This window comes from Myxocyprinus asiaticus, chromosome 40 (assembly GCF_019703515.2).
Source record: "Myxocyprinus asiaticus isolate MX2 ecotype Aquarium Trade chromosome 40, UBuf_Myxa_2, whole genome shotgun sequence".
NCBI classification, from domain to species: Eukaryota; Metazoa; Chordata; class Actinopteri; order Cypriniformes; family Catostomidae; genus Myxocyprinus; species Myxocyprinus asiaticus.
Genome location: NC_059383.1, coordinates 14,841,045 through 14,865,843, shown reverse-complemented (window position 1 = coordinate 14,865,843; position 24,799 = coordinate 14,841,045). Strand labels below are relative to the sequence as shown.

At 37.7% G+C, this 24,799-nt stretch overlaps 1 long non-coding RNA gene and 1 pseudogene across 1 annotated transcript; both read left to right on the top strand.

Annotated features, from left to right (window-relative positions):
• Positions 1 to 92: 92 nt before the first annotated feature.
• Positions 93 to 9,988, top strand: LOC127430517 (probable ATP-dependent RNA helicase DDX52; annotated as a pseudogene).
• A 5,508-nt stretch (positions 9,989 to 15,496) lies between these two features.
• Positions 15,497 to 20,550, top strand: LOC127430756 (uncharacterized). Its single transcript, XR_007895489.1, has 4 exons — positions 15,497 to 15,743; positions 17,184 to 17,255; positions 17,410 to 17,538; positions 17,621 to 20,550. It is a non-coding gene; the product is annotated as an uncharacterized LOC127430756 (long non-coding RNA).
• The last annotated feature ends 4,249 nt before the right edge of the window (positions 20,551 to 24,799 follow it).

Below are 24,799 nucleotides of genomic sequence, written 5' to 3'. Positions count from 1 at the left end.
GAGCGAAAAGCTTAAGAAGAAAGGTGTAATAATCGAGCGCCGGTGCTGAGTCAGACAGAAATCCGAGATCGACTAGTCATGTCTATAAGCTGATTCAATGGACGCGTTTGACTTGTTCAGAAAGCTTGGAACTGGAGCAAAGTTTGATTTAAAAATGTTTGCCAAAGATGCTGAGCGATTTAAAGTATGTTTACATGTAAAGCACACAATAAAGTGAAGGTATTATAGGTTGTTGTCAACTAAAATGACGGACATAAATGCATTTTTGCTAGAAAAGCTGCCACATGGCTAACATGTATTCCAGTTTCCATTGATTGTGCCTGGGAATGCTAATGCTAACCAACCCAAACAACACGAAAAAAAGTGCCTGAACAAATTGTGAGACATAGTAACTGTCCTGTTTTAAGCACCAACTTTAGTTTGGTGCCAAGGGAAACAGCACTGCAACTGACTACTGTTGTATTTGCACTTTTGAAGTATTAAATAAACACTCAATATTAATTCTTGTGTTGTTCTCTTAGGTAGTGAAATCACAGAGCATAGACAGCTCGAATCAGCTGGCTGGCATCAGTTTCTCTGGCACAGAGACATATGATAGCACGCTATGAAGTCCAGGCTCAGTGAGGAAGATGATGATGAACAAGAGGAAGAGGGGAGTGATGAAGATCTGGTCTCTGATAAAAGTAAACGGAAAAGGACTAAAGCGGATGAGCCAGTGAAGGCAGCACAGAAGAAAAGGAAAGGTGATAAAAAGAAACCTGAAGGTAAATGTTCACTGTTTTAACATGGACATTGTTTAGAAGAAATAGATAATACAGACTGATCCAGAACCATTAGAAGTTGTAGAGGTATTTGTCACAACTCGGAAAAACATTGTATAGTAATGTCGCTATAAATTGGATGTTATTGGTTTTTCAATCTTTCCTCTAACAGAACATGAGACCAACAGTGTTGAGCAAGAGGGAGATGGGATCCAATGGATGTCATCACAAGACATGACGAAAGATCCTAAGACTAAAGACAAGCAGACTAAAGACAAGCCCTCTGTGAAAAGACTAAAGCAACTTCACAAGGAGAAGGTACAGAGGGTTCTTATTGTTTTTTATTACATGGCTCACTTGACTTGATTTTGGTTGCTCAGTAGTGGCATTTAGTAACCGCTTATCTGGGAAACCTCTCTGCCAAGAATATAGTTTCAATTTAATATTTCAAATCTCAATCAATGTTTAATGTCGGAAAATAATAGGGATAATGTACATTCAGCTTCTGTGCTACATCAGGATCCTGATCACCCTGTTTCCCTGTATATTTTGTGATAATGACCGGCTCACTGTGCATCATCCTTTATTACACAGCTCTTTTAAATTTGATTCTGATTGATCAATCGCGACATCCTGCTGTCAAATGTTTTTTGTGTAATGATGCTAAACTGTGTAATTGACTGTTGTCCTTGGCAACTGATTTCCTACATAGCTGTGCTAGTTTCATCTCTGTTGTTTCACTTCTTGGTCTCTTCTCACATAATACAATCATTTCAGCTCAAATCAATGTTCCATGTTCATTTCATTTCCGGTTTTTAATGTCCACTTCATCTTGTCAGTGTTTATTCTGAGATAATGACTTGTTAGATGCCTCTATTAACTCATTTTTCTGATTGTGTGTAGGTTTCAGTTAAAGCAGATGTTTAGAGCTGCTCTAGATCACTGTAAAATCATCTCATACAACAGTCTGTGTACATTATTAATCAGGGACTAAAAACTATTTTTTTGCAGTGCGTGACCGAAAATGGGAATTTACCCAGAAATCGGAAATTACTCCACTTCCCGTTGGCTGACAAAATTAGGCTTCTCTCTTTTCAGTAGAACATAAGCATGTGCTTTGATTCTGAAGGAAACTGCTGCATCACACATTTCTCTATTTCTTTGCCGAATTGCAAGTTGTGGATGTAGCGTTCTGTGATATGCTGTAGGCCTTTTTAACAACTAGCCTGTAAATAAGTAGTACGTATACATGCACGTTTAATTCAGATACAAGGAAAAATATTAGAGATATAAAGTATGTTTATCAGTTGTTATCAAGTCTTCACTGAATAATTTTTAGATATGTCAGGGATAATATACAGTCCGCCAGTTGTTATTGCAAAATAAGCCCCTTCAGGGTGATACAAGACCGGGGGTCCTAATCACCCTGTTGGGGTTTATTGTGCAATAACAACTGGCTGACTGTTCATTATCCCGCTTATTACATGGCTACTAAACAAATAAATAAATACATGGACATAAAATATTGATTTGCATTGAAATTATGTAATTTGAGAAGAAAGAAATAGCTGAACAACTGAAATCCACCTCCGGTTTGCGTCGGTGTTCTGTTGGTGTTTACTTTGTAAAAATGACCATCTGACTCATTATTCAGCCTATTACAACACTACTTGCCAAATAAATAAATAAAGGCACATGAAACATTGATTTGAGTTTAAATTATTTTATTAGCTTACTTGTAGAGATCGCACAGTGAGCTGAGAAGCAGGAGAGACGGCTCGCAGAGTGGTATGATACGTCTTAATCCCTGGATGTGCGGTTGTTACAGAGCAATATTTGACCGCTAGATGGCGTCATTGACCAATCAGAATCGAGTATTCCAGAGAGCCGTGTAATAAAATGCATTAATACAGATCTTAGATAGACAGTTGTATATTTAATATTTAAATTATTTTTGTAGATATAAAAAAGGCGTTATTTTATATAGGATACTGCATATGAGTTTTTTATTTTCTTTATTTTTATTTTTTTGCCAAAAAAGCAATCACTTATTTTAGTGTGGCAAGTCCCTTATATTAAGCTTGTTTTTTCAGACCAGGTCGCTTACTTCTCTTGTGAGATCTGGCAACACTGCAACTGGTATTTCACCCTTAGCGCAGAGTACTGTCATTTTAAAAAGAACGTTATTAACAATCATATTTTTATCAACTAGCACAGTGATGACAGACATTATTGGCTTTATTTTCTGTTATAGCATAATTTCCTGTACAGCTGCTTTTTGAGCTGTACAGGAAATTTTTTTGACATCTGTTGTGAAAAGCGCTATACAAATAAAAATGACAACTATTAACCGTTCTTTTATTTCGTTGTAACTGTGTTACCATTAGAAAGGAGGATGCGGAATGCCGAACTGAAACGAAAAAATACGGAACGAACCAAAATGAAAAACATTTATTTTTTAGTCCCTGTTACTAATATCACAATTCACATTGTTGGAGGGTGTAGATCACAAATCATTGGTTGACAGCAAACAGAAACAAAAGGGTGGTGGTGGTGGTGGTGTCCCCTGGGATCTACATCACTTGGTTAAACTGAAAGTCTATTTTAGGTGAATTGGATACGGCACCAAAACCGGATTAACGTGCATGGGGCAGACATCCCAGATCCTGTCTGCACTTTTGAGGAGCTGCAGAAGGAGTACGATCTGGACCCACGAGTCATTCAGACCATAAAGGCAGCAGGTTTCCAAATCCCCACACCCATTCAAATGCAGGCCATTCCTCTCATGATGCATGTATGTTTAGTCATCAGAGTTCATGTTTTCCACCTGAAATGCTTGTTTTAGTTTTCCTTCTCCCTTATCCTAAATTGGAGTGTTTTGTCCTTTGTTTTAGGGGAGAGAGATCCTGGCATGTGCTCCTACAGGCTCTGGTAAGACTTTGGCCTTCTGTCTGCCCCACCTTTGCCAGCCCCTCAATAAGGGCTTCAGAGCCCTCATCATCTCCCCTACCAGAGAGCTCGCCAGTCAGGTAAATATTTTGCCTGTTCTAAGTAGATCATTTATTGTTGTAAAATCATACTGTTTAAACATATTGACTGACTGCAATAAGAGAGTTTGTTCTGATTTCTAGACCCACAGAGAGTTGCTCAAGCTGTCAGAGGGAGTGGGCTTCAGAGTTCACATCATTAATAAAGGAGTTGATATAGTTAAAAAATATGGTTCCAAATCGGCAAAGAAATATGGTATGTGCATTATTTTGACATGATGGCTTGGATATTACACTGATTTATGTTAAAGGTGAAGTGTGTAATTTCTGTGCCACTAGAGGCACCATATGTCTCCCGTTGATTTGACAAAGATAGTCCCGCCCCAAACTCTTGCAGTGTTTTGAAAGTGTCAGTATTTACACTTTAAGGGAAAAATCAGCCTGGAAATAACTAACTTATAGTTGACTCTGCATATTAAGATGGGATAGGAGATTCAGTGTGATTCACTCTCTTATGCTAAAATGGTTTGATTTGCAGATATATTGGTTACGACTCCAAATAGATTGATTTACTTCTGAATCAAGACCCTCCTGCTGTCGACTTAAAAAGGTAAGTCTGAATTGCAACGCTCTGAAGTTTAGTTTAAGATGGTTTTACGATTCAGTTTTGGGATCAACATAAAAGCAGTCAAAAAAAAAAAAAAGAGGAAAACCAGTCGCAATGGCCATTGTAAAAAGGCGAAGTTTATTACGAAATAAAAATGAAGACAAACCAACAATAGATGTAACATATGCAAAACTTACAAGGACAGGGAGCTGACTGAATTAAACTTTAAAGTAACTAAAGAGTTAAGAAACCTTCCTAACTCCCGAAAAACAAAACACAGAATCAAATCTTCCATGTCTGCTTTCTTACCTACTCTTGCTATGTAAGCTGCTTTAACAAAGGGCAAACTCACCATCCTTTTAAAGTAAAAAGAAAAGAAATCAAAAACAACATCAAACAAACACAGGAGCAGGTTTCCTGGGGCAGCAGCAGCCATGCCGTGCAGCCAACATTCTTAAATAGGTGGAGTTCAGGTGTTGCCAGTTATCAGACTCCGCCCCCATCCAGTTGGCAGCATCACACAAAGGGAAAACAAAAGAGCAGGGGCATGTAACAATGGGCAGCAATAGACCGCAACTGTCGGGCTCGAAGTAAAAATCCCATTCATTCTCCCCATAGACAATTAGTTTTTTAATGATAACTTATAAACATTTAAAGACAGACCTACCATGAGCTCTGAGGTTATTAATCGATGGTATATGCTTTTGCTGAAACCATTAGTCTGCGTAATTTCAGCAACATTTTTTAATTTAGATTCAGCAATCAAAGGATTGCGACTAACGAAGCGAGCCAAACAAGCTTTGATGCACTGTGAATCATGCAATCGAGACGGTCTCCCTACACTCTCAAACTACTTATTTATTGGTCTCTATACCTGTAACCAACAATTTAAAATCAATAGTTTTGTATTTGTCTATAGTTTTTAATTTGATAGTTTCATTTGTGATGCTTCATGGGATTGTAGTTCATTCCCCTACTACCTTAGTCTTTGTCTAATTTTCAAATAAATTTTTGCTTCAAATCAAAGTTGGTCATGTTGTGATTCACTTCGGAGCTGGTTGGTTTGGTGCATGGCTCAGAACTCTTTCATGAAGGAAATCCCTTTTTATGAAATCCCTATGGAAGAAATGAATGGGCAAAATACTTCTGGAACCAAGATGGCTGAAATAGTGGACAGGCACTGTTGCGCTCCATAGAAACAATGAAAAAAACGTAATAAAGAAAAAAAAATGAAATTGTATCAATTATAAACATTGCTTATTCATCAAGGAATCTCAAGATCCTGCTGGGTGTACCATAAAATATACTATTAAATCATAAAAACCTTGGTACTTCACCATGCACAGGTGGACAGTAGTTTCTGGCTCTAGTATGAATGAATCTTTGCTCCCTCTGGTGTGTGAAGTGTGGAGTGGCTGGTGGTGGATGAATCAGATAAGCTCTTCGTGGACGGCAAGGTTTCAGGGAGCAGCTTGCCATCATCTTCCTGGCCTGCTCCTCTCCCAAAATTCGCCGGGCTCTTTTCAGTGCCACCTTCGCCACAGATGTAGAGCAGTGGTGCCAGCTGAACCTAGACAATCTCGTCTCTGTCAACACTGGACCAAGGTATCAGAACTTTTCTTTGACAGTTTAGTTTGAGGTGATTTGTTTTCAGATTTTATGATGTTTCCTGCTTGCACAGAGGAGAGCATGATTATGACAAAAAACGTTATTGTTGATTATTTCCACAGGAACTGTGCAGCTGAGACAGTGGAGCAGGAACTGCTGTTTGTGGGCTCAGAGAATGGAAAACTGCTGGCTATGAGAAACCTTATAAAGAAGATCAGTGAATTTATCACTTCAGTCAGTCAAATGAATAGATATCAGTTCTTACCTCATGGCTAAGAAGACTTTTTGAATTTCACCAGTTAGGTGTCTCATAAGTGAGTTCTGAATAACACAATTTCCTTTCAGGGATTTCTGCCGCCTGTGTTGGTGTTTGTGTGCAATCTATTGAGCGTGCCAGAGAGCTGTTCCACGAACTGGTATACGAGGGAATAAATGTGGATGTGATCCATGCAGAACGCACACAACAGCAGGTTGATGAAACTAAAGTTGTTTTTATCATTACCGAAACATGCAGTTAATAACTAATTAGCATGTTTAAAACATTGAGTGGTAATTACCACCAAAAGTTGAAACTATAGTGACAAAATAATGTGAATACAGTTTGTTTCAAATGAAAGTATTGCAAATGCATTCCTTGATTTTTGTATCCCACATTTAAATGGCCTTATCAAAAATGATTAATGATACTTAACTCATCTTTTTCTTTGTCTATCCATGGATCTGCTCTTTAGAGGGACAATGTTGTTAATAGTTTCCGTACAGGAAAGATCTGGGTGCTGATCTGCACGGCTCTCCTGGCTCGTGGAATTGACTTCAAGGGTGTCAACCTTGTCGTCAAGTATGACTTCCCTACCACTGCTGTCAAGTACATCCACCGGATTGGTTAGTCAACAATGGTATACTAACTGAGTAGAGTATTTGTTCACATTGTGTATCTTTATTATACTAAGGTTGGTGCTTTTCAACTCTTTTCTTTATAGGGCGCACAGGAAGAGCAGGACACAAAGGAAAGGCAATGACTTTTTTCACAGAGGATGACAAACCTCTCCTGCACAGGTAATAATAGAACTTGTGTAGAATTTACAACTAGAAAAATGCAAGCAAATGAATGCATGATTCAGTCTCAACTTTTGTTCTCTTTCATTTTTTTTGTGTGTTATGGATCAGCATTTCCAATGTCATAAAGCAGGCTGGATGTCCTGTTCCTGACTACATGATTGGGTTCAAGAAAATCAAAGGGTGTTTGCTCTGTTACATAACATACTGTATGTCTTTCCTCAGGGCTCCACATATTTTCAACCACTTTTCTTATCACAACTTTTGTGTAACTGAAATGAAGTTCGATGGCAGTGTATGGTCTCACATTTTTCTCCTCACAGGAAAATGAAATGACAGCTTATGAAAAAGCCACCCAGACGGTCAACAATTCATACAACTCCTCGCTTTCTCATGAAGAAAAAGCCTGGCAAGGGAAAAAGGTTTGTTCTCTTCCCTAGTGTAGAAACCCTTATTAGTGGAAGGAGTTTTGATTCAGCCGCACAGTATCACATGACTGATTGCAGTCACACTGTTTAGACTATGTTTGGGAGTGATTTTCAATTTCAATCTACAATTTGAGAAAAACACTTATTATGGTTTGCCTTTGACATCATTTCATGACAGTGTATGCAAACTTTGAGCAATTTAAAATGTAATTATAATTTTAAAATTGAATTCTAGTAACTTGATTATAATGGTGGTTTTTGTTGTTTGTTTGCCAGGAAAAAAGAAAAGCTGCCACAGAAGCAAACAGAGAAACATCAGAAATCAGTTCAAAGTGTTGAGATTTAAGAACATACTAAAATGCAAGAGTATTGTACAGACTGCTAATTTCTTCTTTCTACCCACATTATTGTCTCTAATAAAATTATGTTGACCATTCTCTGTAAAAATTCTTGTTGTGGTGGCAATCTTAGCTCTCAGTGCTATTACAAGTTACAAGGATTCTTGGGTGAGAAACGGATCAAGTCATTTTTTACTATAAATTCTCCTCTCTGCGCAGTAGGTGGCAATATGCACAAAGAATGCGAATCAATAAAAATAAAAGAATGTTGAAAGTGAAAATTTATAGTAAAAAAGGATTTAAATATTCATCTGTTTCTCACTATCACCTATCATATTGCTACAAATATATGGATTTAACCACTGGAGTCTTGTGGATTACTTTTATGCTGCCTTTATGTGCTTTTTGGACCTGCAAAATTTTGGTCACCTTTCACTTGCATTGTGAGGATCTATAGAGCTGAAATATTCTTATAAATATCTTTGTTTGTGTTCAGCAGAAGAAAGAAAGTCATACACATCTGGGATGGCATGAGGGCGAGTAGATGATATTTTTAGTTTTCTCCCCAATTTTGGAATGCCCAATTCCCACTACTTACTAGGTCCTCATTGTTGCGCGGTTACTCACCTCAATCCAGGTGGCGGAGGACAAGTCTCAATTGCTTCTGCTTCTGAGACCGTCAATCCACGCATCTCATCACGTGGCTCGCTGTGCATGACACCGCGGAGACTCCGCATTTGGAGGCTCATGCTACTCTCCGCAATCCCAATTTACCACGTGCCCCATTGAGAGCGAGAACCACTAATCGTGACCACGAGGAGGTTACCCCATGTGACTCTACTCTCCCTAGCAACCGGGCCAGTTTGGTTGCTTAGGAGACCTGGCTGGAGTCACTCAGCACACCCTGGATTCGAACTCACGACTCCAGGTGTGGTAGTCAGCGTCAATATTCTCTGAGAATTTTCATTTTTGGGTGAACTATTTCTTTCAAACACACAGCCCTTAACATTTCTACTTAGTATTGGATGGGAGCTCTCTAGAATCTGTTGTATTTACATGCTTCTGAAGGAATAGTTCAACATTCCACTGTACAGTTTCTTCTGTGTTCCACATAAAAAGTCACACGGGGTTTGGAATGACATTAGGGTGAGTAAATGTCACAATTATGATTTTTTTTTATTTTATTTTTTTTAGTCCACTATCGCTTTCAAGTCAGGTGTATGTTTGCAAGAAAAAGTTTTTGAATCCTTTGGAATTAACTGAATTTCTGCATTGATTACTCCTAAAATGTGGTCTGATCTTCATGTCAAGTCACAATTATAGAAAAACAATCTGACTAAAGTAATGACACACAAACATTTGTTATTTTCCAAATTTTATTGAAGACATTGAGTAATCATTCTCAGTGCAGGCTGGAAAAAGTGAACCCTTGAATTTTGTAAACTTGTAGATCCTCCTTTAACAGCACAACCTCCATCAAATGTTTCCTGTAGCTGCTTATAAGACTTGCGCAATGTTGATGAATTCTGGACCATTCCTTCAAACAAATCTGTTTCAATTTATCAATATTTCTGGGTTGTATTGATTGCACAGCCCTCTTTGGGTCATGCCACAGCATCAGTTGGGTAAAGGTCTGGACACTGAGTTGGCCATTCTTTAGTTGATTTACTTGTGTGCTTTGGATCATCTTAAGCTTGAGGTACTGGACTGCTACCCTGATATTCTCTTGTAAAATGTCCTACTACACATTTGAATTCATTGTTCCCTCAATGATTGCAAGGCTTCCAAGCCCTGAGGCAGCCCCAAACCATGATGCTCCCTTCATCATGCTACACAGTTGGTATGAGGTGTTGGCATTGGTGTGCAATGCCCCTTTTCCTCCACACATAGCGTTTTGTATTTTTGGCAAAAAACTTTTCTCATCTGTCCACAGAACCTTTTCTGGTGTTGGGCAAATTTGAGACGTACTGCAATGTTCTTTTTTTTTTTTTTTTTTTTTTGGACAGCTGTGGTTTCCTTTGTGGTGTCGTTCCATGAACACCATTCTTGTTCAGTGTTTTTCTGATAGTGGACACAGGAACAAAGACTTTGCAGTTTGTAGAGTTTTCTGGAGGTTTTTTCCTGTTACCTTGGGCTCTTTCTCACCTCCTTTAGGATTGCTCATTGTGCTCCTGGAGTGATCTTGCAGGATGCCCACTCCTAGGGAGAGTAGCGACAGTCCTGAATTTTCTCCATTTGTAGGTCTTAAGCGATGCTATTTTTTTTTTTAGCCTTTTCCAGCTTCTGCATCTCTATAATGCATCGTCTAAGGTCCTGTGAATGTTATTGGAATCGAGGCACGGTTTACATTAACAAATCTTTCTTGAAGAACCAATTTGTCAGTATGCCTTTATTTAAACTGCATAGAACCTGTGAAACCCACACTTCCAATCTCATCTCCTTGAAACACCTGACTGAGAACTTAACACCTCATCCGAAATATTATTATTTTCTTTACACACTGAAAGCAAAATATCACAGCCAATTAGAACACATTTAGTGGAGTGGGATTTTAGCAGAGGTGGGTAGACTACACAAAATCTTTACTCAAGTAAAAGTACAATCACTTTAAAAAAATGATTACTCAAGTAGAAGTAAAAGTAAGAAAGTATCCAATTAAAAGAATACTCAAATAGCGAGTAAGTAGTTCCTTCCACATAAAACATAATGGACGATTATGCCTCAATATTTCATCACGTAATACATATTTACCATGTATTACAGAATAATAAAATTAATTATACTAACAATAATAATTATTATTCTTTGTAGGGTACAACAGGGCTAAAGGCCCCATAGAGTAAAAGACTCCTATGATTTTATTTTCTCCCAAAACACTAAATAGCAACAAAACTACCACAGCACTTTCCTAAACACATGTTTGTCACTATACACTGGAAAACTTTTCCTGTTCCATGAAATCTTTGCATGTGGTGTCTAAAGGTTGATTTTGAGGCAATTTTATCTCATTTTTAATATTTTTTAAAATGTTGCAAATTTAAAAATCCCTGAAATTAACATTTCTTTTGAGACAAAATACTTATTATTTTCAGTTTTAAGGTCGAATATTTTTCAATAACTGTCCAATAAGTGAAAGGATAGTATTTGGGGTAAAAAGCCCCCCTGTTGCAGGGGCTAAAGGCCCCTATTAAACATATTGTTTTTTTTTTAAGTGGGGGGAATAGATTTGTTATGAACATTTTTCAAAGTGGGTTCACTTGACATCCAATTATATTAAAGATTAGTTTGTTTATAGTATACTTGAGATGTAATAAAATGTCAAATGTGTTTGAAATTAACAGGAAATGGTTGAATATTTCTTAAGTAGTTCTTTTGAGTAGGCATCATCTTAATTTGTTACACAAAAAAGCATCTTGTTGTCGGAATTATTTGCATTAGTTGACAAATTGTGCCCTATAGCTATTGCCCCGGTATTTACACAATATCACTTTAAACCCCCTAGGGGCCTTTTACACCAAGTGTGGGGTAAAAGGCTCCCTCACCACTTTTTATTTTAAACTGAATTTTAAACGAAACAACCTTCTGTTTCAATTTCTTTTCACACAAATGATGTTGCTCCATCAATATTCAATAAAAATAAATATTTTTTTTTTGAGCTTGACACATTTCGTGACCAGAAAAAAAGCCAACTTTCCTTAAGGGTTGCCTTTAGCCCCGTTGTACCCTATTAATGAAAACTGTCATCACCCTCATGTTGTTTCAAACCATATGACTTTCTTTCATGGAACACAGTTAAGGAGATGTCAGACAGAATGTTAGCCTTTTATTCACCATTTGATGTCACTGCATGTTTTTTTTTTTTTGTTTTTCTCCATATTTTAAAAAGGAATGATGACTGAGACCGTCAGTCTCTAACATTATGTCTAATATCTTTTATGGGTTCCACAAAATACACAAAGTCACACAGGTTTGGAACAACATGAGGGTGGGGAAATGATGACAGAACATTAATTTATGGTTGAACTATCACTTGAAGGACACTTGTCAGATCTGGATGAATCTGTCAATTAGAAGAGATGTTTGGAAACCAGTTTCTAGTAATTATTATGGTGAAAAACATGAACAATATCCCACAGGCCCAATTATATGTAATGCTGAATAAAACAAAGCAAGATCATGCTTTAATAACGCCTACTGTCTCTATTTCAAAAGTCCTGTATGGATTCTTATTTCAGTGTAGTTTTCAGTGGCAAAAAAATTTAGATCATTAGTTCTGTACACTAAGGGTTAACTGCAGCTTATCTATGTGTTTAGACGTGTGTTTCAGGGCTTGTTCTCTGTTGTCCATAAGAAAAACTTGCCTCATCTGTCAGAAGTAGAAATATGCTGTGCACGCGCAGACATACAGTCAGCTTGCTCCAAAAGTCTAGCATGCGATCCACAAAGCATAAGATGTTTACATGGATTTATACAGTAGGAACTGATATATTGCAACACTGATATAATAATGTATACTTATAAACTGATGTCATAAGAGCCCACAGTTACAGAATCACCCTGAAAATGACAATTACACAGACAAGTCCATGTTATCTGCTTGTCTTGGTGTAAAATGAAGACACCGCATGACGAAACTACTCTTTTTCAAGGTGTGGAACGAAGAAAGTGTTTATTTGGCACGCTTGCTGCTGCAGTTGTGGACTCGCTCCAGTGACAGATCGTGGCTGTAACGAAGTAAAAGTTTTTTTTTGCATTAGAAATGTACTTGAGTAAGATTAAAAAGTACCCATTATTAAACCTACTCTTAAAAGTAAATTTTCTCCAAAAAGGTATTCAAGTAAATGTAACGGAGTAAATGTAGCGTGTTACTGCCCACCTCTCGATTTTAGACCAATGAGATTTCAATGTGGGTAGAACTATCCAGTGTGACACCATCACATTTGGTTAGGACAAAAACTCTGCAACAATACAAAATTTGCCAATACTGATAGTTTTGTAGTTCTGCTTTTTTATGATACCTTGTTTCAAATCCCTTATAATTACACAACTTTGAAAGGAAACATAAATAACTTTGTCTCTACATGTTTTCCATGTTTCATAGTAACTGGTCTCCGTCATATAAAAAAAAAAAAAAAAAAACTGAAACAAGAGGTACACAATTAACTCTGAATTCCGAATAGCCTCTTATCAGGCTCACATATTTGGCTGATACATTGGTGCATCTCTAATAGGTTCATTTATGTATTTGTGACAAACTATCATGTCATAGGCTGACTTGCTTTACTGTTTTCACTCCTGATAATGAAAGGTTAAGTTTAGTTACCACTGAACTTATCCAGAGTACAGTATAAATGACTAGTTTTGTCACAAATCAAAGAGCATTGGCTAGGTGAGATCCAGAATTCAAAAATCAATAGTTAAGAGAAAATTATTGTCAACAACTATCTCAATATTAATTCAAAATGTTACATTACTTTGCTGCTATTTTTGATTTGTGATTGTACCATTAAAAAAAAAATTATCCTAGGGGGAAAAGCTCTGAACCAGCTCAGGTGACATTTCACCCCACACTTCCTGTAGCACTTGCCATAGATGTGGCTGTCTTGTCAGACACTTCTCACGCACCTTACAGTCTAGCTGATCCCACAAAAGCTCAATGGGGTTAAGATCTATAACACTCTTTTCCAATTAACTATATATTACAAATATATATATATATATCTCCAGGGTTGGGCAGGGTTACTTTTGAAATGTATTCCACTACAGATTACAGAATAAATGCTGTAAAATGTAATTTGTAACGTATTCCGCTAGATTACTCAAGGTCAGTAACGTATTCTAAATACTTTGGATTACTTCTTCAGCACTGGTAGATTTTTTCACTTGTTTTGACTATAAAAATTCTGCCAGTACAGTAAGACAAAATACACATTAAAAATACATTCTCTGAAAAACCTAAATATCTTATGCAGTGTTGTTTCTAAAACAAAATGAATCAAACTGATCTTGTTTTAAGGATTTTTAGATATTTTTACAGGAAACCAATTCAAAAAATATAATCACGTATATGATTTTTGCCCTAATATCAAAGATCTTACTAGAAAAAAAGAAATTATGATCCAACGTGAATTTTCTTGATAAAAAAATATGATCGTGCCTGGTAACGTGCATGTAAAATGGCTAGAAACAGCATTTTAGCTTAGCGTAAAGCTGACAATTTACACAAGGTTTATTTCTATTTCTTCTGCTCCAAACTTACTTCAAACTTACTTCTCTGTCTGCTCGTATGAATGTAACACATCATAAGAAAGTGTTTCACTGCTGTTCAAATGCACTTTGGATCACATCATTTATATGTATAAATGTTTTCCATCTGAAAGGACTAAATATTAAATGAAACAAATGACAATAAAATGCAAAGTAATCTCTTCAGTAATCAAAATACTTTTTGAATGTAACTGTATTCTAATTACCAATGATTTAAACTGTAACTGTAGTGGAATACAGTTACTTATATTTTGTATTTGAAATACGTAATCCCGTTACATGTATTCCGTTACTCCCCAACCCTGCACACACACACACACACACACATATATATATATATATACATATATATATATATATATATCACACACACAATACAATATACAATCTAAAAATAACAATATATTATTAACTGTTTGTTCATAATACCAAATGCATTAACTAATATTAACGAACACAACCTTGTTGTAAAGTTTTACCAAAAAAGACAATTCAAAAAGTGGCTTTAGTATGCAATATTTTGTTTATTTCCATATTACTGAACTTATGCCATCTGACTATATTTGGCCTACAGTTCACACAATCCATTTTGCAGTTGAATTCGTCAATCAATTATTATGAGGGTTTTTCTAAGGACGCGTCAATGCACACCTGCGTCAGACGTTTTTGGAGCGTCTCGTTTGCGTCGCGTCATAAACATACCGTTTTTAGGTCGCTGTGTCAAGTTAAACATAGTTTGAAGCTTAGAAAAACACGTCTTGATATCCCTGCGTTCGTATTTGCGCTCCATCACGCTGTGTTTGAACGCAAGAAAGTGTTCTCATCTTGTTTAGTCTACAGTCGGTGAGTGTAGTTTGTTCTCTGTATAACCGCGTTGCCCAAACAGCTGAAGTTTCACTTACTGCCCCCTGGAGAAAACAGGTGGTACTTCAAGCTTGAATTGTTCAGATCGAAGTATTATCCCTTTTCACGGTCCGGGGACATGATTACTTGCCTTATTTTTTTAACGTGCTATTTTTTATATAATTAGTCGCACTGAATTAACGCGTTAAATCGACAGCCCTAATATATATATATATATATATATATATATATATATATATATATATATATATATATATATATATATTGGTTATTTAGTCTAACTTTAAATGTCTTGCACAAATTATGAAAAGAGGGAGTTTAGGAAAAAAGAGACAAAAATACAAATACTTGCTGAAACTGGTTCTCAATTCAATCTTGAAATTTTGAACTGATGTTGTCCATGTTCTTAAAGATTGCTCTACTAATAATTCTGGTTTCTTATAACTCTTATAAGGAACTGTTTGGCTTGTTGGAACATGATAAACATTCATATCAAGGACTTGCTGGAGGATCCTTGTCAATTTGGGAGGAGTCATTGTGATTTAAGAGGTCACTGTATGTGCTCTCTGTCATTCTTTTCCAGGACTTCCAGAGCCACTATTTCAGGCAATTCTTTACAAACCATTCTTAGTTTGAATTTATTTATATTATTCTTTGTTCTGCCGTAGTCATTTCTGTGTCCGATTATTTATACATCTTTTTGGCAATTGCATTAATAAAGTGGATTACTGTTGTTCATTTGAACGAAGACTACGAGTCAAGAGAAAGTGCATTTCGCATGAAGCCAAGCTCTATAAGGTCATTCAATGTCAACAAGGACATAAAAGGTAATACATGAACTTAAAAATTGCTTTGTCTGGAGATGTAGAACATTGATTAATGGCAACATTGTAGATACAAGAGGTTCATGGTACTGAACCATTGAGAAGAAAATCTAACTTTACAGTACAAGTGGCAACATGAACAAAACAGTCATTAGTGCGCAACTGCGCATGCGGTGGAGTTGACGGCATTTCTCATTTACACTGAAAGATTTAGCACAAAAAAAGGTATGCAACACCTGAACTCAAAAATTGTTTTGTCTGGAGAACAGCGTAGAAACAAATACAGGTAGTTCATGTTATAGAACCATTAAGCATAAAATCTAACTATAAAGTAGACATGGCCACATGTACATAAACGTCATCAGTACGCTACAGCGTGCTGTAGAATTGGCGCCATTTCACGGATGGACTGATAGACAGATATTTTTAAAAACTTTTACGGTTTATACCTAGGAACACATCCAAGATACAGATTGTGATAAGACTTAAAAACAGATTTGTGAAAATATAATCGGCTAGATGTGAATTAGTCAAGAGAACCGATACTTCTACTGATTCGGCAAGATTTCCGTGCACTACAACTGAAGATTTTGAACAGTCTTCGTTAGAAAGACCATCATCATGACTGAAGCAATGGTATGTGAATTAACAAAAACATTTTTGTCATACCAAGTCTAATGTAATGCCTGTTAAAATCTTGTTAAGACCCTCGTTCATCTCTGTCACTCTCAAAGAGATATTTTGGTAACTCTAACAACCACCAGCATATAAATATTCCCATATTAATTCTTGGAAATTTATGCACATTAAATTGTCAGAATAATCACTTGATGTGCTGTAGTGTGGAGGCAAAGCAGAGGCATAACAATGATCTTTATTTACTAGCACCAGTAGGCTGCTAAATCAGCAACGCTAACGGTGTAAAGATATTCACAGCAAATTATTCAATTGCTGTTTAATCTTAGTGATAGGCCTTTCCACAATTCTAATAAAAAATGTTATGCAGTTTAGTTAAAAGCACATTTTACTGCTGAGAGTTAAAACTGTGGCTAGTTCTGCTAAATAGTGTTATCACAAGGAAAAACATGTGGCTGCTCTCTGAGAGAGTAAAGGCACAGTTTGTTTGTTTGGTTGGTTTTAATGAATTATCAAGAAATTCTTACAAAACTTATAAAGTGAGTTCATGATACATGGTGTGGAAGACTTAATGTAAAAAAAAAAAACTTACCTCCACACACCACTATGTATCTAGTGAATAGGAACTAACCAGAAACCCCTGTCAAAGTTTTCTAATTTGCTGTGATCTAATTTAGAATGTTCTGTCCTTGAAATACATGGCCTCTAATGTGTTTACAAACTTTTATCAATGTGATTGGTTAATTTAGAAACATATATCATATATTTTTCTATACATGTGTAATATATATGTTGGATATGTTACAGAGTGTTGCACAAGCAGAAAACAGTGGAGAGATCCACCCTGATGAACTTTTTGCCAATATAAACATTTTTCGAGTAAGTAATTTTACACCTATTATTAGTAATAAGCTGCTGACTCAAATGTTTGACTGAAATTATACCATTAATTTATATTATTTGCTTAATTCTCTGAAAGTAAATTCATGGAAATTCTGATTCAATTCTGTTTATACATACATGTATATATAAGGTTTCTGTCCAATGTGTGGACAACCAAGAAGGCCAAGATGGTCAAATTGTGTTTGACATGTTGTCATATCCCATTGGGATTTCAGAAGACATATTTGAGGACAACACATTAATGGAGTCTACCATACAGGTAATGTCAAGAAAACTTAGATATCATGATTTCTCTAAATTAGTTAAGTGTCATTGATTATACCATTTCCAATATGCCTTAGCTTATGGTCCAGTGCATGGAGAACCATGGAGGCCTAAATGGACAAATCGTGTTTGATGATGTGTCGTACCCCATCAATCTCCAACCTCAAGATGACCAAGATGACCTTGATTATCAAGAAGATTATTGATAATCAAGGCATCTACATGGAAGAAAATGAAAGCTAGAAATTGGATTAATATCTAACTGATGTGAACCTATCACAGTCTGTCTCCCTCATGTCTTCCCAGGACTCTTATTTTGAAATCTTCCCCCAGACTACATCTCATCACTTCCATCTGTTCCTTATCATCCTCACCTGTCTTCAATTCCCTCATTTTGCTCCTTTTGTATAAATATCCTCTAGTTTGCCTATTCCTTTGTCAGTCCTTGAAGTGTTACATTATGTTGATGAAGTGTTTTGTTATTTTGTGATGTTTAGCTTTATCAGTTTTTTTCCACTCCAGCGTTTATAATTAAAAGATTGAAAGTATATACTCCTGCATCTCCTCTCTTCCTCTCCAAGAACCCAACGTTACAGAACCTCATTATGGGGAAGATCTGAAGAAAAAGCGAGAGCTGTAAAGGGCTAATTTTTCTTCAGTGGCACTCACTGCTGATGTTATACATAAAGCTGCTTCTGGGCAACAGAGTTTGGTTACCCATTTGCAATTTGTGGAACGTCTTTTTAGTAGGCACTTTCTTCCCCAAAGGGACTTGCACTGCTACAATTGGGAACACTGAATGGACAATTCATATGGAGAAGCTGTGGATAAGTGACTTGCTCAGGGGAACAGTGGTGATGGAGGAATCTCAGTGACAATGCAGTTCATGAGATGCATAGACTGTACTATTTGTGGTATTCCTCATTTTTGACCACTGGGTTCGATCAAGTTTGAACTGTTTTGTGCTTTTCACACTTGAAGTGGTTAACCCATTTTTAATCCTGTCTCTTCATCACTCCAGTTATTGCAACTGCATTAACTGTTTTCCTCATACAGTTGCAATCGAAATTATTCAACCCCTCCAAGACAGTAATGATTTACAAAGGTAAGCTTTTCTGATGACCCAGAATTTTTAAACTTTACATCTATATCAGTTGAGTGACACATTCAAAGTCATAGTGTGAATATATAACCTAATATTTCTAAATAGCGGGATTTAAAAAAAATACCGCCATGTCATAATTTTTCAACCCCTATTGCATGTAGCCGTTTCTTAAATATGTAAGGCTACACAAGTAATTGATTTAAAACAAAATTAAGTCATCAATCTGCATTGGCACTTAAGTTTTAAAATGTAAGTTTAGCGTTGTAAGCAAAAATGCAATTAAAATGCAATTAAAAATAAGCTGTCTCAAAAGCTAATAGAGGAGATTATTTCATTACACAAGAAAGGTCATGGCTAAAAGTACATTTCCAAGGCACTTTAATTTCCAATAGACAAAGTTGGCAGCACCATTCATAAATATGGTACAACAGCAACCTTCTTAGGGTGTGGAAGAAAGCAAAATTTCAAGGGAAATGTTGACTCCAGTTGACTGAATATTCAAGAAGTAATTAGGAAAGACCTGTGGAGTCCTGGAAGAAGGTTTTATAGACGTATGACACTAAATTGAAAATGAGTTTTAGACCCATGGGTCAGCAGTATGTCTGGAGTAAGATGACAAGAATGACACCATCCCCACAGTCAAGCATGGAGGTGGGTCAGTCCTGTTATGGGGGTGTTTTGCGGCTGCAGGAAACAGCTATCCTGACTATGTGACTGACACCATGGATTCTTTCAGGTATCAGGCCATTTTGGCATGAAAAATGTGATGCCTTCAGTGTGTAAATTGAAGCTTGGTGATCACTGGACTTTCCAGCAAGACAATAACACCAAGGATACATCCAAGTTGTCCAAAATCTGGTTCAGGGATAGGTTGTGGAATGTCCTTAAATGGCCCTTTTAGTCTATCATTAAAATCCCATTGCAAACCTTTGTTGGGATTTCAAGGAAGCAGTGGCACCACAGAAACCAAAGAATGTCAATGAGCTGGAAGATTTTGCTCATGAGAAATGTGTAGAAATTCTAATAGAGAGGTGTCCGAAGCCTGAGAACACTTACCTGAAACATTTATTTGCTGTTATAAAGGATGCTCCACAAATGATTGACTTTGGGGGTTGAATATTTTTGACATGACATTTGTGGAGAGAATTTGTTATTTTTTATTTTAAAATTTGTGTAAACTGAACTCTTTGTTCTCAATCACTCATGTGTATTAAAAATGTACTTTGTTTACTGAGGTTTCAATTCACATCAACAGAATTTATTGCTGGTGAGGGGGGTTGAATAATTTTGATTGCAACTGTATGGCGACCATGCACATAAAAGATTCTGTGACTGTTCAAAGCTTATGAATATTTAATGAGGCATTCACTGAGGCCATTTATGGCTGGGCGTCTGTTGCTAAACAACTCTTTGTAACATTCTAGCACCACATCATTTCACACTGTATACTTTTGGCACAATCTGGGGTTAACCCTACAAAAGTGAGGCTAACCCTGCTCTGAAGGGTTTCATATCCCAGGGTAAAAAGCGATGCTTATCCTCTTTCAAAATTACAAGTGTGAAACATTGCTTATTGTGGGGTTTAAAAAGACATTATAAAAAAATTTTACTCTTTTGTATGCACATTACACAGTTAGGTCTGATGCTAAATGGTTTATGAAGGCAATATATGTTAATCAATGTGAGAACACATATTTTTGATGATAAATAGATATAGGCCTATATATTATTCTTGTTGCACTCTAATCTCTGTCTTGGATAGTACATTGTAATGCAGCACTTTTCGTACTAATGTCTCGTTAAGGTGGATCGCTTATGTTCTATTCTTCCTCTTTTTGTAAGTTGCTTTGGATAAAAGCGTCTACCAAATGAATAAATCTAAATGCAAATGTAAGTCCCTTGCACCTGTATACCAGCCTACTTCTTGATGAAATCCTTCCTCATAATCACACAGTGTGTTTTATTTAGTTATGAGCCTAATGGCAAGCTAAATCCTATTAAAATGTGTCAAGGCAGTGCTAGTCATCTGACGAGCACAGCATGTGAAAATCATCTGTGCATCACAACCAGTGTTGGGTAAGTTACTCTAAAAATGTAACTCATTAATTACTAACTAATTACATGTTCTACAACATAATTAGATTACTGTACTAATTACTCTGTCTGAAAAGTAATTGCATTACTTTTTACGATTTACTTTCTAAAACCCTTATCAACCTCGACCAGATGAAAAATACAAGGATAGACAGGAAACTGTTCTTTATTTCTTTCAAATATATCACATAAAATCAAATAAATTATTCATGAACTGGCCAAAGAATTTAAGGGGGCTGCATTAAATTAGAAAACATATATTTTAACATTAGATTTTAAATTCACTCTTGTTTTATATAGAGTTGTTCTATAGTCTATAAAATATTTAATGCAATTACATCAGAAGTAACTGTAATTAAATTACTGAAAAATTAAGAGCAATCCCTTACTTTTTTCAATGAAGAGTAATTTAATGACAGTAATTAATTACTTGGTAATGCATTACACCCAACACTAATCACGACCGCAGATATCGAGGCGCAGCTCAGTTCAGGCAGTGTTTCACTTTAGGTGAGTCATGCTACTAAATGCATCTGCTTAGTGTCAGTGGCGCTGCGTGGTAAAAGGAAGACAATTTTCTTGTTTTAGATGTTGCATTTTGTATTCAGAACATAAGAAGATACCGCTTTGAAGTTTGAGATTTTCTACCTTGCACACATGCTACTTAAACCATAATGATGGTTACTCTCAAAACAACATGATTAAGGGAAAAGAACAAATACACAATCACACATATCACATTTTTTACAATCTAAAATAAACCTGAAAATAAAGTTTCAGGTCCTTGAAATTTTTAAGCAAAGAAATGTTTTCCTGACAATCGAATAAGCAAGTTGGTGATATTAATCCATTATTTGTGTTAGCTGCTTTTGTACAAAAGGTCAGAATTCCTTGCTTCCATTTAAGCAGACAAGATGTCCTGTGGAACATTCACAAATCATGCTCAGATAACATGGATCAAACTTGTGGATTTCATGTCAGCTCAAGTGCATGCTTTCATTAAAGCTGAAGCAGAGCATACAAAATTATTAAGAAACTCTAAATTCTAAATGTTAATTGCTAAATAAAATTTAACCACTCTTTTATGCTGATAATATATATATATATATAATTATTTTTTTTTATTTTTTATGAAAAACAAACTGTATTAAATTAGAAAAATGCTAAATAAAAATATTTTTACAGGTGGACACAAACTTATGAAACACACCTTAGTGTTTCAAAGCACTAAGGCAAGGCATTGGCACAGTGATTAAAGTCGGCATGAAACAGAAGTTGCAACCGAATTTACTTCCTTATTGTGACATATGTCAGAGTGAAATGGCTTATTGAACAAGAAAAAAAAAAAGGTAGGGCGGGGACTTGAGTTTATCCATCAGTTGTTGATTGGCTTGTGAGAAGTGGGTGTTGCATACCAGAATGAAGGCGTCAGATCTGAATGGGAGTTTGCAATTGACAAACAGAAACACACACTCCTTCCACAGTGCTGCTCATGCCACAGCCAGTCACCGGGGAAACTGAGCAGCGATCTCAACACACTAATGATGTAACCAACAACCTGTATACATTAACAGCCCATTAACGCACACAACACATTCCGGCTTTTACTTACGACGAGGCTGTAGCTGTTGAGAAACGAGCGAGTAAAAGATCACAACTTTACAACTTTTTGAATCATAATACACTACATTTAAAGGGAAAAAAAAACACTTACTCGTGTTGTACATCCCAAGATACCTCCAAAAGATGCTTGCGTTAAAAAATAAGAATAAACTCAAGGTAGTTTGGGGTAGAGAACAGGGTTTCATTAGGGAAACAACCAAAGAAACAACTCGTCATTTCTGCATTAGTTGCTCTGAAGCCAGGTTTGTTTACATGACGGACTCTTGAAGGGGTGGGGATAAAATGACTAGTACTTGCATACATCAGCAGAGAAGAGTCAGTCATATCACCGGAAGGGCAAGGTTTTTGTGGGGATGGGGGTGTGGTCTGTCTGCGGGAGAGGGAGAGCCATAAGGCTCGTCACCTGGGCTGTCATTATCATTAACACCTGTCTCTTGTTATAGTGATGGCGGAGGGAGACCTGAAAAGGCAGACAAAAAGCATCAGTCGGCAGAAAGAGAGGGATCAGCGAGAAACTCTTCCTGTGTGTGCAACCAGATTGATTGACTCATTTGTGTGTGATTATTTGGCCACTGAGTGCCCTTTTTGTTTGAGTTTTGTGAACGAAGCTGAAGAGTAATAAAATACTCACGTTGACTGTTTCCACTGCCTCCTGACTCCTTTATTTGCCCTGAAAATACGATCTCTGTGACTCTAGTGCCAAACCCGGGATTTGGAGGATAATGTCATCATGGACACTTCACCACTGGGCGAAGTAATCAAGTTCCTCGCCAGCATCCAGCAGAACCAACATCAGGCCCTCATGGATTTATGCCTGGAGCAGGAACAGTGTTTCCAACTCCTGCTCCAGGCCCAAGCAGAGGATCGGCAGGCGTTCCGGAGCCTGATCGGCAGAGAGGGGGCTACAGCTGTGACCCTGGAGCCCACAACCCCTGTTACCCTCATCAAGATGGGGCCGAGTGATGATCCAGAGGCCTATCTCACCTTATTTGAAAAGACGGCTGAGGTGTGGAGATGGCCACCCGACCAATGGGCAGCCCACCTGTTACCTTAGCTCTCCGGGGAAGCGCAGCTAGCAGCCAAGCAACTTCCTGTTGCCAGCCTCCTCAGTTACGGAGACCTGAAGAGGCGATCATGTAATGGGTTGGCCGTAGTCCTGAGCAGAACCGTCAGCACTTCCGGACCCTGAAGTTTGAGAAGCCCGGCCACCCCTTTGCTTTCGCGCAACAGCTCTGGGATGCCTATTGAAGATGGCTGCTGGCTGAGGGAACCTGTGGCGCTGTGGATATCATCAACCTGGTGACACTGGAGCAGTTTATCTCTCAACTCCCTCGGGAGATGACTGAGTGGGTCCAGTACAACCACCCGATGTCACTGGAAGAAGCCATCCAGTTGGCAGAAGAATACACGGCGGCATTTCCAGGAGGCAGCAAACCAGAGGCTCTTTCTTCTCTCTTTTTCTCTCCCAACTCTCAAACCCCCCCTCCCATTCCCATCCTGTTCCAGCTCCCCGGAAAGTGGGGAGGAGCCCCGCCCCAAAAACTTCCCCTTGTCTGTGTCTCACCCTTCCCCTGTCTCCCTCCGCTCTTCCCCCCAGGTTGTCGAGACCGCCCCCACGGGCATGGTAGGAAAGCCTGGGCCGGTCTGTGTGAGCTGCGGGGAAGCCAGGTGCTGTGAGGATCGGTGTCCAGTTATAGAGGTGGGGACACTGATCTGGATCCCTGACGCTCTGCAGGCCGCCCCTGATTGGGCAGGGACCTTTTGGATATCGGTGAGTTTAAAAGGGGATACATATCAAGCTTTGGTGGATTCCGGTTGTACCCAAACCTCTATCCACGAACACTTGGTGCAAGGCGGGCATTGGGTACAAATAAACGGTTATGCGGTGTGTGCACGGGGATATTCACAGGTATCCGGTGGTTACCACTGAGATACTATTTAGGGGAAAAAAGCATAGAGTAGAGTTAATTCCCGCCTAACCGTCCACTGATTTTGGGAAAGAATTGGCCCGATTTTAGGAATTTATTAAGTGAAACGTGTGGATGGGTCCTGTAAAATGTTGTCTCGGTGTGTGACGTGCGATGCTATGGCTGGGGAGGTGGTGCCAGGGCCGTTTATGTCTGCTCCACATCAAGATGACGCAAGAGGGGGAATTCTTGTCCTCATGGGGTTCCCTGAGGGGGATTTCCCTCTAGAGCAGTCACGTGATGAGTCTTTCAAACATGTGTTTGACCAAGTGAGAGTCATCGATGGTCAACAACTCCAACCCGACGTCGCACTCACAGACCCATATTTTTCAATTATAATTTTTTTTTTGGCTTTTCTCCCCTTTTTCTCCCAATTTGGAATGCCCAGTTCCCAATGTGCTTTTTTAAGTCCTTGTGGTCACGTAGTGATTCGCCTCAGTCTGGGTAGCGGAGGACGAATCCCAATT